Here is an 18,056-nt window from a genome sequence, read left to right on the forward strand (position 1 = left end):
GATCGCAGCGGCAAGACATGCGCAGGGTTTGTTCATCTCATAAATGTTCTAAGAAACGGAGATTTTAAAAATTTTATAGAGTTCTCTAACTCAGATTTATGAAATCTAAAGGAAAGATTTAAATTAAAAGACTAGATTAAATTTCAGATCTACTACAATTCCTAATTGTATAGAATTTGTAAAGATTTAAATTTTACCTTTGAATTGGTAGAACTTCACCGCTATCTGATGATCACAGGATTTTTGGTTCGCTCAAAGCAACACAAGCGTTCGGCCTCTACAGGTATCCACATGAGGTACAAATCGCTCCAAGATCTCACCGGGATGCTAGCTCCCTTGCAGAGATCATCTTTGATGGTTGAATTCCTCTTCCTTTAATCAAATCCTTGATTACTTTGAGAGGAAGGAGGAAAAAGATGAAGAAGACGCCTTTTCTTCTTTCTTTGCTCATGCCAGGAAGGAGAAAGGGGAATGGTGGCCGGCTGCAAGGGGACTTCAATGCTCCTATGCTTCACGCCAGGGCCCTTAAAAAGGCATCTCATGCCCATACAAACAAAGAATAATTTCAAGAATCAATCACTTCTTGATTTATCCCTCTAAAATCAGCTACACCCCTTACTTAATTCTATCACAATCCTTACTTAAAAGTGATTGGAAAGAATCCAATGGACGTGCTCATGCCATGTGGCAATCTGCGTGAACAAGGAGGAGGAGGGGCCTCTTGGCGTGTGGACCATGAAAGGAAAGGAGGGGCAGACACCCCTCCTTTCTTTGTGCGTGGGAGGAGGAGGGGCGGATGCCCCTCCCTCTTTCCTTCTTTGCTCCACACGCACGGAGGAAGGGATCTTTCCCTTCCTTCTATGCATGGGTCTCCTAATCCAATTAGGAATTATATGGTCCCATTTGATCAATTAAATTTTAATCCAATTAGAACCCAATGTGTCCTCCAAATTGATTTATGGAAATCCTAATCTAATTAGGATCCAAATTGGACTTCATGAATTAAGTTTCTTGTCTAATAAGGAGTTCTAATTAATTAGTCCTTCCCATCCTTGTCCAATAAGGTTAAGCCTAATTTAATTAGGTCCAATTAAATCAATTAAATTGCAATCCAATTGTAAATCTTTCTTCTTTAATTCACTAACTCTAATTGTCAATCAAATTGACATCAAGATCAATTGCGATTCTAAATCGTTATCCAACCATCGAAACGATCAAAACCTCTAATGTGTGTGATTCCGTAGGTTCTATTCTGACTGATAGTGAGATATATTATGATCTCTATCATAATATCATCGAAACTCCTTTCAATAGGTTGAAACGATTTCAACTCTACTCTTAGGGTTCACTGATCACCAAGTGAATGTCTTCAAGTCTCACAATCCACTAGTGACACCTAGTAGCATATAGTAACAACTCAACAGAACAGAATGGATGAACCTTTAGGTGCAGTTAGCGTATGATACAGTACCTCTATCATGGATCTCGACATGACGAAGGTTATGGATAACTCGTCAAACCCGATCGTCTGTCTTATGTTAAATTTATTTGACTCAAGTTCGAGATTGGAAAACTCATTTTTCAGAACTGCTCTGGCCAAGGTCTTTCGAACTTAGTCTCATAAATCACATAGGATCACTCCTAATCTATCAAGATCGATAGATCCCATTTAGATGCAATCCTAATCCGACAGCGAACGTACTACAACCAATCTACACTATAAGGATCCTTAGGGTCCATGCTTATGTGCTCGTCAAACTACAACAACCTCACCGTGATTAGCTGAGGCATCGCAGGTCTAAGTACTAGTCATACAACTGCAGCATCAAGTAAGTCACTGACGAGCGGATAGACATCCAAGTGACTTCTTGCTTTGGTCACGCTTAGTACCCTTGTTCTCTAACAAACACTTGCACAATCACACCGGTGTCCCCACACTATGGACTTAAGACTCGTCCATCAAGGAAAGAGATCTATGCACTAATCTCATCGGATCGATCACCGTCCTTTGTGATAATCCATCAATCAGAAGCAATTCAGAAATTAGCTATTAATTACACATGCCTTAAATTCTCAACTCTTGAGAGTATGTGTTATTATTTTATTAATTCCTAGGACGATTCATGGACACATAATAACATGAATGAACAAAATGCCTTATTTTATTAATTAATAGAAGATCAAATACAAATTTCATGCCTCTAGAACAATTACAATGTGTCTACCAAATTGGCTTCTAGGGCATACTCCTAACAGTAACTTGGTTGTACCTCATGAAACATAAATCTAAAATAAGATCTCTCATGCAGTCCTTTATTTGTATGGTCCAAACCTAATTTAATGCCAAAGTAAAACAAGTCAGAACTGATAATGGTGTGGAATTTTAGATGTCTGAATTTTATAATTCCAATGGGATTATACACCAAAAGACTTGGGTTTATACTCCACAACAAAATAAAATTGTTGAAAGAAAACATCAACACCTCCTCAATGTTGCTAGAGCTCTTCTTTTTCAAGCATCTCTTCCAATCAAGTTTTGGGGAGATGCTGTCCTAACAGCCACTTATTTGATCAATAGGACACCCACTCCAATTCTCAACAAGAAGTCACCTTATGAAGCTCTTTTTCTTCCACTCCTTCTTACACCCATTTAAGAGTTTTTGGGTGTTTATGCTTTGTTTCCACTCTCAAGCATAACCAAACCAAGTTTGATCCTCGAGCCAGAAAATACATTTTTCTTGGGCATCCAGCAGAGGTTAAAGGCTACCAAGTCTATGACTTAGAAAATCAGTAATATTTCATTTCCAAGGAATGTCATCTTCCATGAATCCACATTTTCTTTTCAGAATTCTAACACAAAAGTCCCTGAATTTTCTCCATCTTCATCAGATCTGGTTCTACCTCCAGCTTTACCAGATACTCATGTATCAGCCTATCCCACTCAGACAGAAACCACCAACCCTTTACCTCACTCTCCAGCACCTAGTTCTTCCCTTGCATGTGCAGATTCAGCTGTGCCACCTTCAGCATGTGTATACTTAGCCGTGTCACCTTTTGTGTGTCCAAACTCAGTCATGCCAACTGAATCACCCTTTCTTAATGAGTCCCATAACCCTAATGTTTCTATGATCCCTCTTAGGAGGTCTAACAGGGTCAGACATCCACCAAACTATTTAAAGAATTATCACTGCAAATTAGTCACTACTACACCAATTGAACAACCAAATTATCATTTCCACTATCCACCCTCTACATAAGCACTTATCCTATGACCATCTTTCTCCATCTCACAAAGCCTACACACACTCTCTCTTTAACCAAAGAACCTACAATCTATAATGAAGCTGGAGTCTTTCAACATTGGAGAGATGCAATGAGGGTTGAAATAGATGCTCTAGAGGCCAATAGAACATGGACCATCACTACTTTACCTCCAGGGAAAACAACAGCAGGTTGCAAATATGTCTACAAAATCAAGTTAATTTTAGATGGGACAATTGAGAGATATAAAGCAAGGTTGGTAACTAAAGGTTACACACAAAGGGAAGGCTTTGATTACCAAGAAACCTTCAGCCCTGTAGCCAAACTCACAACCATCAGGGTATTTCTTGCTTTAGCAGCAAGATACAAGTGACATTTATGTCAATTGGATGTCCACAATGCATTTCTTCCTGGTGATCTAGATGAAGAAATATATATGGAATTACCTTCGGGTTTTTAGATTAAGGGAGAGTCATCCAATAGGAAATCAGTACGCAGATTACATAAATCTATCTATGGCCTCAAGCAAGCCTCTCGGCAATGGTATTTAAAATTCTTCTCTTCTCTCACTGCCATTAGTTTTCAATAGTCCAAATTTGATTATTCCTTATTCACAAGAAGTGATGAGCATGGTTTTATAGTTCTTATAGTTTATGTAGATGATATCATTGTAGGCAGCAACAACTTGATAGCTATTGACTCTATCAAAGCATATTTACACTCTCAATTCAAGATCAAGGATTTAGGAGTTCTGAAATATTTTTTTGGAACTAGAGATTGCAAGATCAGTTGCTGGTATTCATTTATACCAAAGAAAATACACTCTTGAAATCCTTGAAGAGGCTGGGCTTCTCGGCAGCAAATCGATCACAACTCCAATAGAATCCAATCAGAAGTTATCACACTCATCCAAAGATTTACTGGTTGATGTTACAAACTATAGAAGATTGATTGGGAGACTCATCTATCTGACAATCACTAGACCAGACATAACATATGCTATCAATGTTCTGAGCCAATTCATGGACAAGTCAACACAAATTCATCTACTTGCAGCTCACATAATTCTGAAATATCTAAAGGGATCCATAGGTCAAGGTATTTTCTTCTCTTCTCAATCTCCTCTGCGCCTTAAGGCATATAGTGATTCAGACTGGGCAGCATGTCCAGAAACCAGAAGATCAGTCACTGGTTTCTGCATTTTTATTGGAGATTCTCTAGTTAGCTGGAAATCCAGGAAACATGCCACTATTTCTCGATCTTCTGCAGAAGCAGAGTACAGGGCATTAGCTCATATGAGTTGTGAGATTGTTTGGTTGATTACCTTGTTGAAAGATTTCAAAAGAAACCATCCACAACCTGCACTCCTATATTGTGATAATCAGGCAGCACTACATCTCACTGGAAATCCGGTTTTTCATGAGAGGACTAAGCACAGAGCTGGACTGTCACTTTGTCAGGGAAAAGGTGTTTGCTAGTGTTCTTAAACTAGTCCACATTGCTTCAAAATTTCAGTTAGCAGATATATTTACCAAAGCTTTATTTGCTACTACATTCCATTTTCTGTTATCCAAGATGGGCACATTAAACATACATGCCCATCTTGAGAGGGAGTCTCAAAACTACAACACCATCAGTCCGGATGTAACTCCAAGCTGCAACTCCTCTATAGCAGCACCATTGGCTTGACACTTCAAAGCTGAAACTCCAATCTCAAAGCTGAAACTTCATCAGCTTGATCCAACTCCTCCAGCTCCACAGCAGTATAACGGGAACACATAAAACTTCAATAGTTTTTTCACCACATTTCATAACCAGAATAACAGCCATAACGTTTCATAACAGTTGTCTAAAAAACTGTTATTGAAACTGTAATTTTTTCCGGCTATGCTCCGCAAGATTAGTTACATTCTGTTAGATTTTAATACTGCTTAATACCTAGATTAGTTAGCCACTAATCTACCATGGACATGTGTAAATACCGCTGGGATCTGTATGAATTAAAGTGAGGAAAATAGAATCTCTTCCAACTTTATCTTCTCCGCTATTTTCCTGCTGTCTTCCTTTATTTTTCTAACAAAAGGCGTGCAAGCACGGGGTCTTGCTCACTTCCGCCGGGGCATCAAACTCCTCCAAGCATATCATGCACCCCTCCTCCCGAGCGTTGTCTCCTTGACCATACACAAAACGCTGCAGCCCCTCAATAAAAGACCGGTCGCCGGCACACCGCCAAATACTTGTAGACGTAATAATCGAACACATCGTCAGCTTTCTCCTCTTCCTCCGGAGGATTGTCCATCATCCATTGAAGCATGAGCTCGATGTCTTTGTCCGACCCACGTTGTCCGAGTAGCAGGCCAACGTGGACGAGCAGCTCGAGCACTGATCCGTCGTCCATCATATGCGCCATGGCCAGGTAGGAGAAGCGGAGTATCTAGTTGTTGTAGAGCCACTGGACTATCTTGTGGACACCATGGAGGCGGGCTACTATGGAGGAGACGATCGATGGGAGAGCTGTGGGTAACGGGATCTGGCCCAGATGGAATCAACTCTTCAATGAACTAAATTTTACTGCTCTCTATTTTTCCGCTATGGTCGTTCTAGGGTCGACTCGTCTCTTTCTGAAGTCAACTCTAGTTTGACTACAGTCGGCTTATGAATTCTATGGGTTGACTCGTCAATATGATGTTTTTTCAACTCTCCATCTTTTCTCGATGGTCATTTTGGGTCGGCTCATTTTTGTCTAGGATCGACTCATGCTAAGCTGGAGTCAGCTCGAGCACTTCATAGTTTTGCTCGTCAATGTAATGAATTTTTTGGCTTTCTGTCTATCCTCTAAGACTGTTCTGGGGTCGACTCGTAATCTGTTAGAGTCGGCTTATGAAAGTACATCAGTCAGTGATAGTGTGCCGAGATCGATTTGTTGCAGGCTTGGGGTTGACTCTTGGGATAGCTGAGGATAAAATCTTCTGTCTTTGTATTTGAGCTTCCAAAAAATATTATTATGGCCTTTTAGAGTTAGTTTCTTGATGCGGAGCTTCAGATGGATGGTCCTTATTTAGGAGTGGCTGAAGGCTTTCTTCTTGCTTTTTGAAATTAATCAGTTATACTCAAAGCAATAGATTAGTTATCTTTTAATTCAACTATTTTACATCATCAAAATCAACCCTTTAGGGTCAACATATAATAACATATTTTACTATATCTTAGCTTTGTATGTAAGGCCATCCTAAGCAACATAATAAAGAAAAAAGAAAACAAAAGATTCATCCCTTCAATTTATTGCCACGAAGGTTGACAATAGAAATTATTTTTCTCATTTGGAGGTTAATAGAGAAGTATAGAGAAAAGAGACAAACTCTTTATATTATTTTTATTGATTTAGAGAAAGCATATATTATAGTTCCTAAAGAAGACTTATGGTGGTTGTTAGAAAAGAATGGACTTTTCATTAGATATATTAGTGTGACAAAGGACATGTACGATACAACAATTACTAGTATGAAAACTCCTGGTAGTAATATTAGTAAGTTTCTAATCATAGTAGGTTTAGTTTTATATGGAGGATCTACTCTAAATCCTTGCCTTTTTTACTAGTTATGGATGCACTTACTAGGCATATTTAGAACAATATTCTTAAGCATTCTATTTGCAGATGATATAATCGTGGTGGATGAAACTAATATCGAGGTCGATCATAAGTTAGAATAATGGAAGAGTGCATTAGAATCCATGGATTTTAGGTTAAGTAGGACAAGATGGAATACATAGAATGATATTTTAATAAAATTTGAAATAAAAATGAAGGTGGTCTGAAACTAAGGATCATGAAGCCTCTAGGAGGGATCATTTTTGATATTTAGGATTTGATTTTTAATAAAGGGAAGAATAGGATGATATCCAATATGGTTAAAGCAAGTTGGATATAATGGAGGAGAGTAACTAGATATTATGCATTTATAGAATATTTGCCAAGTTGAAGAAAAAGTTTCATAGGACAATCATACGACCAGTTACATGGTACAAACTTAAGAAATTAGAAAATAACATGTGCACTAGATAGGTGTGGTCGAAATGGAAATGCTGAAATAGATGTATAATAATACAAAAAAATAATGAAGAAAAAAATGAAGCTATTCATAAAAAGGTGGCTGTAGCACTAATTGAGGAGAAGGACAAATTTGATGGTATGGATATAGGTTGAGCGATGCACCGGTGTGGAGGAGTAGTTTGATATATGTAGAAGTAAAGAGGGATAGAGGTAAACCAAAAATCACATAAAATGAAATAGTAAGGAAGGACTTAACATTTCAACATTTCTCAAAGAATATGTATTTAAACCAACTGGAATGGTGTAAAAGGATTCATGAAGCCAACCCTAAATAGTTTGGAATTAAGACTTAGTTGAGTGGAGTTGAAAATGATTATATCATAAGATATGATACAACATAATTTCTAAGCACTTTGTGTAATACCTGTGCAAAATGTGCCTCATAGCCTCATTCCTAAGACTTGTGCTCTTTAAGAAGTCCCAATTAGAGATGCAATGTGATGAACATTTCAAATAAGCCAAGTTAAACAATGCAGCCTAATAGTTGGAGCCTCTGTAGTGTTGTATAGGACCATATATGTGTGTATAAATAGAAAGGTCACATATAAATATGTAATCAAGGTTGAAAGACAAAGAAGAAATGACTTGTTTAGGGGTTTAACCATTGTCAGAAATGTTGATAAGTAGCTCTTGATTTCTGCAAAGGCACTTACCTCTACTTCTCATTGTCATTTGTTGATTCTGGAAGAGGAGTTTCTTTTTCTTTTGTTAGAAAATTCTTATTTTTTATTTTTAATTGCTTCCATAGCAAGTTCCAGTAAATTGACCTAGTAATGATCACATGACTACAATTGTGGGTGCATCTACATCAATCATCTATTTTTTTTTCTTTTGATAGCATACATGTTACTTCTGTTAGTGATGTCATTCCTCTCTATCTCTAATAACTATTTCCTTTAATTCATTAGGAAGACTAAATATCTAAGTCAATTATATATAAAGGATTAGAAGCTAATTATCTACTATAAAAATGAGGCTTCAACCTTTAAAAGATTCTATTTTTCAAATTATATGAATTATATGGGTGAATGCAATTCAGATATGTAGATTTATCAAGACCAAGTTCTCATGGAAGATAGTAACTTTACATAGTACACTCATATACATATAGAGAAGTGAGCTAATGATAGCTGAGCGTCTCTTGCACACATCAGAGATCTTAAAACATTAACAAGCCAAAAAAAAATCAAGACCAAGCTTCGATGGAAGATAGCAATGAGACAGTAATATGACATGGCACAATCACATACACAGAGATAACTATGCTAATAATGGAATGGGTGTTTCAGACATTCAAGGGTCTTAGAAGTATAGGAAGCCCATACTGCGGCTGAAGGGTAAGCATGTCCGCTGGTGCATGTATATAGTTGGGGAGAGAGATAATGAGAACCTCTGGAGGATCATGGCGATCACGGATTTCGCTTCCAACATTGCAAAGTTTTGACCAATGCATGCTCTCGGTCCTATCGAGAATGCAAGTAGTACATTGGGGTGCTTGGCAGCTTTTGATATCCCATTCTTGTATCTAAGAGGATTGAACTCATCAGCATCAGCTCCCCAAACCTCTTTATTCCTATGAATAATTGCAATTGGTATTGCCAGTCTGGTGTCCTTCGGAATCACTAGGTTTCCTAAAGTCAAATCTTTAGCAGCCATTCTTTGCATCATGATTGCTGGACCATAGAGCCTCAAGGCTTCTAAGAGAACCATGGCAACCTGCAAAAAGAGATGATTATGTAAATAACTTAAATTATGTAGGAGGATGTCCGTTGTGTCTGATAAATATATACCAATTTTAACTTGCTGAGCATGTCTGCATTGGGAATTCCTATACCACATTCTCTGAGCACCTCCTCTCTGAGCCTCTCCTGCCATTCTTGGTTGGTACACAACAGGAGCACAGTCCAAGTAAGCAAATGGGAGGTGGTCTCCTGTCCAGCAAAGAAGAATGTCTTGCACTCATCTATGATCTCATTCATGCTCAATATTTGACCCATTCGCTCTTGATTAGGGTTTGATCTGCAAGACTCCATCATCAACCCAAGCAGATCATTTGCATAGCTGGAGTCCTTCGAATCTAATCGGCCCTGTATGATGTGCATCAGTGTGTTCCTCACTCTTCTTTCTAGCTTCCACCTGTGCAGATTCCTCCTAGAAGGAATATATCTGCTAACAAAGGATATGATTGTAGTTTGATTTGCTAAGCCATGTTTTATGAATCATAGTATAGTCATGAAAGGATAAAAGGAAAAATGAGTTACTTGTATCCAGGGATGTTCACATTGAGAAGACTTTCTGCTGCAGGTGTCTGAAGCTCCTTTTGTGCCTGAAAGACTTCCTTGCCTTCAACATAACTGCTTCCAAAAGCTGTGTGGGAGATTACATCTGCTGTTAACTCTTGAAATTGGCTGCTGACCTCTATCTCTCTTTGTCCGTCAGCTTGAGTTGCCTGATCTTGCCATCATTCTAGCATGGATTGAGCACATGCTGCCATCTTCTTTGTCATCGTCTGTCAAATTAAAAGCAGTTAGGTTACACATTAAAATGTGTACTGGCACATAAATCATGCCAGCCACCCTTAGATTATGTGGTGTCTGAGTACTATTAAAGTTCAAATAAATTAATAGACATATAAGCTTGGACAGTGACTGAACTCATGATCATGGTTTACTTCAGTTCTTTCACAAATTGGAAAAACATGAAGCAATTTTCTGTGCTGGAGTTGCAGTGTTAGAAATACCAACATAGAAATCAAATACGAAGATCAATATTAGTTAATGAAATAGGGTCCAATATTTGGTCTCTTTTTACTTATATCATTTTTTAATACAAGGTATCAAAGCCAACTAAACCTCGGTCCCGAACTAGTTGGGGTTGGCTAAATAAATCTTTTTCCTACATTTCACTATATTTAGGGCAAGCAATCAGTCTCATAAAATTGCAGCATTAATATTGTAGTGGCAACACTGAAGAAGTCGAGAAAAGGATAATTGAGTTAACTCTATGCTGGTTTTCTCTTTTTGGGTATAGAAAACCATAAAAATTCTAACAAGCAATGCTACCGACATCACTATTGATTTCTTAAACCATATATATATATATCTGTATCTACGTATGTATATTGGTATGTACATATGGATGGATGGATGGATGTTTTCGTGTGTGCGTAGGGGGGCCTATATAAACTTGCATCCTTTTCTAAGTGTTATCATTGTAACATGTTCTATTAAAACAGATTATGGTGCCAAGTGTTGTAGTAGCATTGTTGTAAAATATTAAGGGTTCATATGCAACTGACCTTGAGCTTATCCATTATAAAAACAGGACTGACAACATGCCGGTGCCTTGCCCATTCTGCCCCTTGAGTGAGAGGCAAACCCTTACCCAATAAAGCCAGTAGGCTAGGAATTGGTGTCTCCTTTGGGAAGAAACCAAATTTGTTCGATAGCACTTGTTTAGCCAACTCTGGATCAGTGATACGTATCGTTGGATGGGGTCCAAACCAATATAGAAATGTTTCTCCTGTGGCATGCAGCAACATAATTAAGAAATTTAACAATATTTTAACATGACTTTTTTTAGTTGAATTAGGTCATTTTTATTGTAATTAAAGACCAGCTTGACTTATTACAGTGCAGCTCATTTCCATGTTCTTGGACGCATGAACAATATTTACAGACTTTTTTTTGAGTGCTCAAATGTGTGAACATATGACATACCTTTCTACCATTTGTTACCCTATCATGGACATATGAAGTTCTCCGGTCTATGTATTCTGGATTTATCCTTTGAGGACGTGGTAACAGTGTTCTCCAACTTATTGAGAAATTATCAAATCAGACTTGACCATCTATGCCCCATTAGAGAAATGATGCTTTCATTAATATCTATAGTTGTTGCCTCTGCCACGCTTCTTTCTACTACTATACTAATTATTTTATATAATTTTCTTTTACTTTGTAAATTTTATTAAATCTATTTCTGAATTTTGGCAAATTTAACTTTTTTAAGAGGCAAATTCTGAAATTTTGTACCTTGCCAAATTAGTTCGTGTGTGCTGATCTTGTTGCTATATTCCAGAAAAGATGAAGAAGATAAAATGAGGACTAAGGAGACATTGAGTGTGTGTGTAGATCTTGTGACAGTGAGTCGGTGTGTGCATGTGTGGGTGGTTGTGTGTGTGCTTGCGCCCGCATGCACGTCTGTGTACATATGTGCGTGTGTTCATGCGTGTGTGTACATATGTGCTGTGTAAATTTTATTACAGCTATTTCTGAATTTTGAAAAATTCCACTTTTTTAAGAGGCAAATTCTGAAATCTTGCAACTTGCAAAATTAATTCCTGTGTGCTGATCTTGTGACTGTGTTCCAAAAAAGATGAAGAAGATAAGTTGAGGAGACACTGAATGATTATATATATATATATATATATATATATATATATATATATATATATATATATATATATATATATATATATATATATATATATATAGAAATTCAGCTTTTTTAACAGGAAAATTCTTAAATTTTTCACCTTGCCTTATTAAGTTCCGTGTGCTGATCTTGTGACTGTGTTCCAGACAAAATGAAAAAGATAAGATGAGGGGACATTGAATGATTTTATATATATATAACAAACCTTTAGAAGGAAAAAAATAATAAGAAGGCATTTATCAAAGCATCGAGTAGTATACCATCTTCCTCTAGAATATGAAGAAAGGTTAGTGAGTTTAAACAGACCATATTGTGACATCCACTTGAGATAGTGTGGCAGGACCTTAGGAGTGATATCATTTGAGTTGATGTCCAAGATCAGCTTTCTTCCAGCCTTCTTCATGCTTCGAATCTCCTCAAGTGATCCAGACCAGAACATGCCACCAGGCCCCCCTACCCCTTGCTTCCTGAACCTCTTTGTTATGGCATATGTTCTCCATGTAAGATACACCAATCCCCTCCAAAGGCTAGAGATCAGTACCACCACCAAGGCGCCTAACACCAATCCAATATTGCTCATCTCCCTACAAAAAGAAGCTCAAAGTTAGAACCTAGTACCTTCCAAATCTTCAAAACTTAGTTGCTTGCAGCCAAAGCATGCAAAGGAGCAGCAATTCGGGGCTCTGGAAAACAGTTTGAGCAAAGAAAACTGTAACAATCCAGGACCTCACCCAAAATGGCTAGCCAGAAGTTATTATTTAGGTTCTTTGATCCTGTATAAGTACTCAAGATCTACCCAGCGAATAACCGATGTGGGACTAAACACACGCTCGCACGGGTCCTCATATATTCCCCTCATTTAAGCCATGACGTCCTCGTCAGACTAAGAGTTCAAATCTATTCAAATCTAATCACAAATACCACGATCGGCCCATGGTCAGCCTCAATGGATCCGTGCTGCAGTGTCTCCTAGTCCACATAGGTTATGGGTCGGGTTCGCTCTGATACCATTTAAGTTGTCACACCTCCGGCCCGAGATCGCGAGCCGGGGGTCCGCACCAACCGCCGCACACCCGTAGGAAACTCTCCCCACGAGCATGCAAGGCATCTTAACCAAACCTCAAATATGTAACTAAATTAATTCAGCTAAAATAAATGCAATCTTATTCCATTGACTGACACAAATATAAAGTCTCACAGTTCTAAATATACAGCGGAACAATAAATTATTAGCATGTAAAACTTTGTTCTTTAAATAACAAAACCTCACAATGTCTAACAATAGTCTAAGATAAAACATCAATGCAAATAAATCCTAGTCTAAGATAACTTGTGCTTCAGTTCTTTTAGTCGCTCTCCCATTTTAAAATTCTGATAAGTTAGTTCTCGGAATATGTAAAACAACAAGAAATTGTATAATGAGCTAAACAACCTAGTAAGTAATAAATACCTTAATTAGTCAATTCATATAATAACTTAAAATATAAATACAAATTATGATGAATCAACATAATAACATAATCAATTCCTTTTCAAATACAAATTCATAGAAATCTGTATCTTTCAAATATCCATATACATAATCATAAATCTGATTCGAAACAAATCACAATCATCTCAACAACTTTTAACTACGACCACACTTATACCCTGCGGCTAGGCCAGAAACAGAACCACACTTATACCTTGCGGAGCGGGCCAGAATACCGCACTTATATCCTGTGGAGTGGGCCAGAATACCGTACTTATACCCTGCGGAGTGGGCTAGAATACCACACTTATACCCTGTGGTGGGGCCAGAATTGCCAATGCATAACCCCCAATTGGCAGGGTCCAGAACATAGTCAGGCTGAGAGTTCCAAATCTGATGCACATCAAAATTCTTTTGTAACATAATAAATATATCTTAATCTGATCTAAATATGCATATACGATGCAAGAACGGTAAATATATCCAAAAAATATTGTTCCAATTCATCTATCTATCTTTCATTCAAATCATCATCTCGTAAAATTCATAAATCACATATAAATTCATTAACAATTTATTCAATGCAAAAATAATATTATATAAATGAAGAGTTTAGAAAAAGCAGTTCATTACTTACTTCGAACACGATCCACAACAAATCCAATTAATCTCACAAATTTCTCGCAGGACCTAATATCCAAAAATCATATTTTTCTTTTAAAATTCATCATAATATATATATAAAACTTAAATCTTAACATCCTCCCAGGGCCGACCCTACAGAAGTGCCTAGCACCTGGGTTGGGGTTCGGATTCGGGTTCATACCCGTAAACCGCCCTCCTCCCTTTATTTTATTATTATTATTATTGTTGTTATTCTTTCTTTCTTTCTTTTTTCTTTCTTTTCTTTTCTTTTCTTTTCTTTTCTTTTCTCTCCTTCTCCAGAACCTTCTCCCGACTTCTTCTCTTTCCCCTCTTTTCTTTCTTCTTTCTTCTATTTCTTTCTCCGCCTCCTCTTCTCCCGACTTCTTCTCCTCCCCCCCTTTCTTTCTTCTTCTTTCTTCTCCCGCGAAAGGAGGTCGGCAAGCTCGGGAGAAGCCAAGTCGAGGCCGACGGCGCCCACGACGGCCGGCCCTCTCCTTCTTCCCGCAGAGGAGGCATGCGGAAGGGAGAAGAAGAAGAGCCCGCGACGGTCGGCCTTCTCCTTCTTCCCTCTCTTCTTCTTTCTTTCTTTCTTTCTTTCTTTTTCAATTGGTATAACAAAGAGGTAAAGGTAGGAACCTTACCTCAGCCTCGGCGAAGGTTCCGGCAACTTTCTCTCCGGCGGCAATGGAGGAAGAGGAAGATCCGTGCTGAAGAAGACCCACCTTTCTAATGGCACTCTCTCTCTCTCTCCCTCTCTCTCGGCCGGCAGCACGAGGAATCGCCCAACTAGAGGAGACTCGGGGTTTGCGGCTCCTCTTCAAATGGCTTCAACGAGAGGAGAAAAAGCCCTAAAAAAAAACCAAGCGCTGGCTTCTTCGGATCTCCCCTGCTTCACGCCCCCTCACGTGCGACGTATGTGAGGCCAAAACCTTGGGGCTGGGCCGGTCAAGTGGACCGGGCCCAGTTCCAGGGTCTCACATCCTTCCCCCCTTAAAAGAAATTTTGTCCACGAAATTTTTCGTACATACAGTTCAAGAGTAGGTCGCACGTGAGGCCAAAACCTTGGGGCTGGGCCTATCAAGTGGACCGAGCCCAGTTCTAGGGTCTCACATCCTTCCCCTCTTAAAAGAAATTTTGTCCACGAAATTTTTCGTACATACAGTTCAAGAGTAGAAAATACTTCTTCTAAATTAAGTCATAACATTCTTCAAATCGAAGTCGTCTTGTCTGACCAATGTCGAATAATTCCATTCACCACACTTTCTCTGCACACACTGATTTAAACCTCAACATACTCGTATCAAGTCTAGATTTTTTTCTAGAATTACTTACTTATTGGTACATTCATTATTGTCTTAATCCGCGTGAACACTTTCGAAATTTAAAAGTTCATATTCTTCTTTTGAAAATTAATCAAAAAAATGTTGTGTAACTATTTAAACTTTTCTAGCAGCATAATGAGTTGTCTAACAAAGAGCAGTGGGCATGGCTAAACAATAAATAGAAATAAATATTGGGACTAGATTAATACTTGTCAACACTTCAGAAGCCTGTGCGTCATGTTGTATAAGTGCAAATACTCTTCCTTGAGTCTTTGGCCCCTAGCTTCCTTCCATTGCTTGAGTAGATCTATTCTCGTTTTTTTGTGGGCAGTCTGCAATTTTATGACCTATCTTACCGCATCTAAAACAGGCACCGGTGTTCCAATGGCAATCCTTGTCAGCATGAGCCTTACCCCATCTGGAACATTTATTGATATTCATCTGTTTAGGATTGTCACTCGCTGATTTCTTGTTTGAACTCTCGGCGTTTTCATTGCTCTGCCCTTGAAATTCATTTGACATGTTCCTCTTCTTTTGATTTCTTTTCCTTTCCAACCGTTCATCATTAACTTTCCTTTCAATTATTAAAGCCTTATTTACTACAACTGCATAGGTAGTCAATTCATAAGGTACCACTTGTTTTCTAATTTCAGTCTTTAGTCTCATCTCAAATTTATGCGCTTGATCTAGCACATCCTCGACTAACTTTGGAACAAATTTGGCTAGCTCGGTAAATTTAGCTTCATATTTTGCAATAGTCATATTTCTTTACTTTAGATGAATAAACTCCTGCTCTTTCTGTATCCTTACACTCCGAGGAAAATACTTATCATAAAATGCTCTTCGAAATTTTTCCTAAGTGAGTGGCTCCCTATCCTGCTCATATTTATGTTCCAACATCCGCCACCAGTTGAAACAAAATTTTTTCATCATCCTGGCATCTCAAGACAGCAAATGCTTTTTCCATCTCTGTAAGCCAATTGTCTGCTTCCAACAGTTCTATAGTCCCCTTAAAAGCTGGAGGAGCCAGCCTCTTAAATTCAGCTATATTGCTACGCTGTTCACATTGTTCCCCTTGTCCTTGTTGTGGCTATGTCTGGGGCAACTGCGCTTGTTGTTGGAGCAACTACTGTTGCACCTGCTGTTGCATCTGCATAAGGCCCACTATGGTCTGCATAATCTGGCCTAGGCCTGGTTCTTGTTGTCTTGTCTGAGTATCATTAGTAGGATTGACGACCCTCTCCTGCTGAGGGGTGTTACCAACTTGTTGAGGTGTGTTGCTATTTTGCGGGTTTGGTGCCTTATCAGTAGCTCCGCGACTAGTCCTTCTCATCCGACGTGGAGGCATTCTGACCTATATCTATCAGATAGCAGCATGCCAATAATAAGCTTACCAATTAATTACAAGTATATAAGATGGTTGTTTTAATCATCATAAACTAACGTCCCAATGTCCCTAGTGTCTACCACCTACACTCATGTCATGTCAGATTTTCTTATCTTAGAATTTATCCATTTAGGCTTTAATACCATTTGTAACAACTTAGGACCTCGCCCAAAATAGCTAACCGGAAGTTATTATTTAGGTTCCTTGATCCTGTATAAGTACCCAAGATCTACCCAGCGAATAACCGACGTGGGACTAAACACACGCTCGCACGGATCCTCACATACTCCCCTCGTTTAAGCTCTGACATCCTCGTCAGGCTAAGAGTTCAAATCTATTCAAATCTAATCACAAATACTACGATCGGCCCATGGTCGGCCTCAATGGATCCGTGCTGCAGTGTCTCCTAGTCCACATAGGTTATGGGTCGGGTCTGCTCTGATACCATTTGTAACAATCCAGGACTTCACCCAAAATGGCTAGCCGGAAGTTATTATTTAGGTTCCTTGATCCTATATAAGTACCCAAGATCTACCCAGCGAATAACCGATGTGGGACTAAACACACGCTCGCACGAGTCCTCACAAAAACTTTGACAGCCGATCTTTGATTCCTTCCTAAAGGATATAGTAGTATTAGAGGAAGATTGCCATCTTATTTATACCATAAGTTTTGGACATTTTGTTTGCTTGACAAATGTTGCTCTAACAAACTGGTGACTGTGGTTTCCTGTTTGCTCTCTGTAAATGAGATCATGGATGATGCAAGCAAGGAAGGGCTTCTTTTGTGCATCATTGGCTTCGTCCAAAAAAAGTCCAATCCGTACAATGGCACACCTGCTTGTATTGCTTCATTTTCCCCCCTCTGTTTTTTTTTTTTTTGCTTTTTTCCATGTGCGTGTTGGTTTGTAGTCGGACTGATCCTTATCTTGTTTTCCGGCATGACCATTTATATCCTTATATTTTTAAAAAATGACTGCATCTTGAACACTTATCAGAATCAAGATAGCTTTATAGGAAAAATCCCAAGCAGGCGATCCACTGGATAGTGATAAATTATTAATGGAAAGATGTTATGTTACTCTCCCTTCATCTCCATCAAATTATTCAAATTTGATTCACAAGAGGATCCCTGTTCAATCTCCCTGACAACGTCTCTTTCCCTGCTCATGTCCCTGGTGGGTGGGCACACTATAGGAATAGTAATTTTTACCGGCGTTTTTCATAGCCTTTACCGACGCTTATTAGCGTCGGCAAAAACCCCGCCGACGCAAGAGCAAGCGTCGTAGACGCGTCGGCGATACCTGAGTTGGAAAGATTTTTGCGTCGCCTGAGTTGGAAAGATTTTTGCCGACGCTAACGGAAAGCGTCGGCAAAACCAAAGATTTACCGACGCTTATTAAAGCATCGGTGTAGCTATTTT

At 38.7% G+C, this 18,056-nt stretch overlaps 1 long non-coding RNA gene and 1 pseudogene across 3 annotated transcripts in view; one reads left to right on the forward strand and one right to left on the reverse strand.

The window, feature by feature from the left end:
- The window catches only part of LOC113461160 (uncharacterized), a 29,600-nt gene extending 17,836 nt beyond the window's left edge, over positions 1-11,764 (forward strand). Inside the window, exon 3 of one of the 2 annotated variants that reach the window (XR_016399156.1) lies at positions 11,453-11,764. This is a non-coding gene — a long non-coding RNA (uncharacterized LOC113461160). Of the gene's footprint in view, positions 1-9,676; positions 9,817-11,452 lie in introns of those variants that run through there. The other variant, XR_015975159.2, reaches the window with a different exon arrangement.
- On the reverse strand, positions 8,608-12,605 carry LOC103696907 (cytochrome P450 709B2-like; annotated as a pseudogene). Its single transcript, XR_016399144.1, has 5 exons — positions 12,116-12,605; positions 10,671-10,894; positions 9,634-9,881; positions 9,163-9,538; positions 8,608-9,088 (listed from the first exon to the last, which is right to left on the reverse strand). The product of XR_016399144.1 is annotated as a cytochrome P450 709B2-like (transcript).
- Positions 12,606-18,056: the final 5,451 nt, after the last annotated feature.

This window comes from Phoenix dactylifera, chromosome 2 (genome assembly GCF_051530095.1).
Source record: "Phoenix dactylifera cultivar Ajwa chromosome 2, Ajwa_hap1_PhDact_Kaust_v1.1, whole genome shotgun sequence".
NCBI lineage: Eukaryota > Viridiplantae > Streptophyta > Magnoliopsida > Arecales > Arecaceae > Phoenix > Phoenix dactylifera.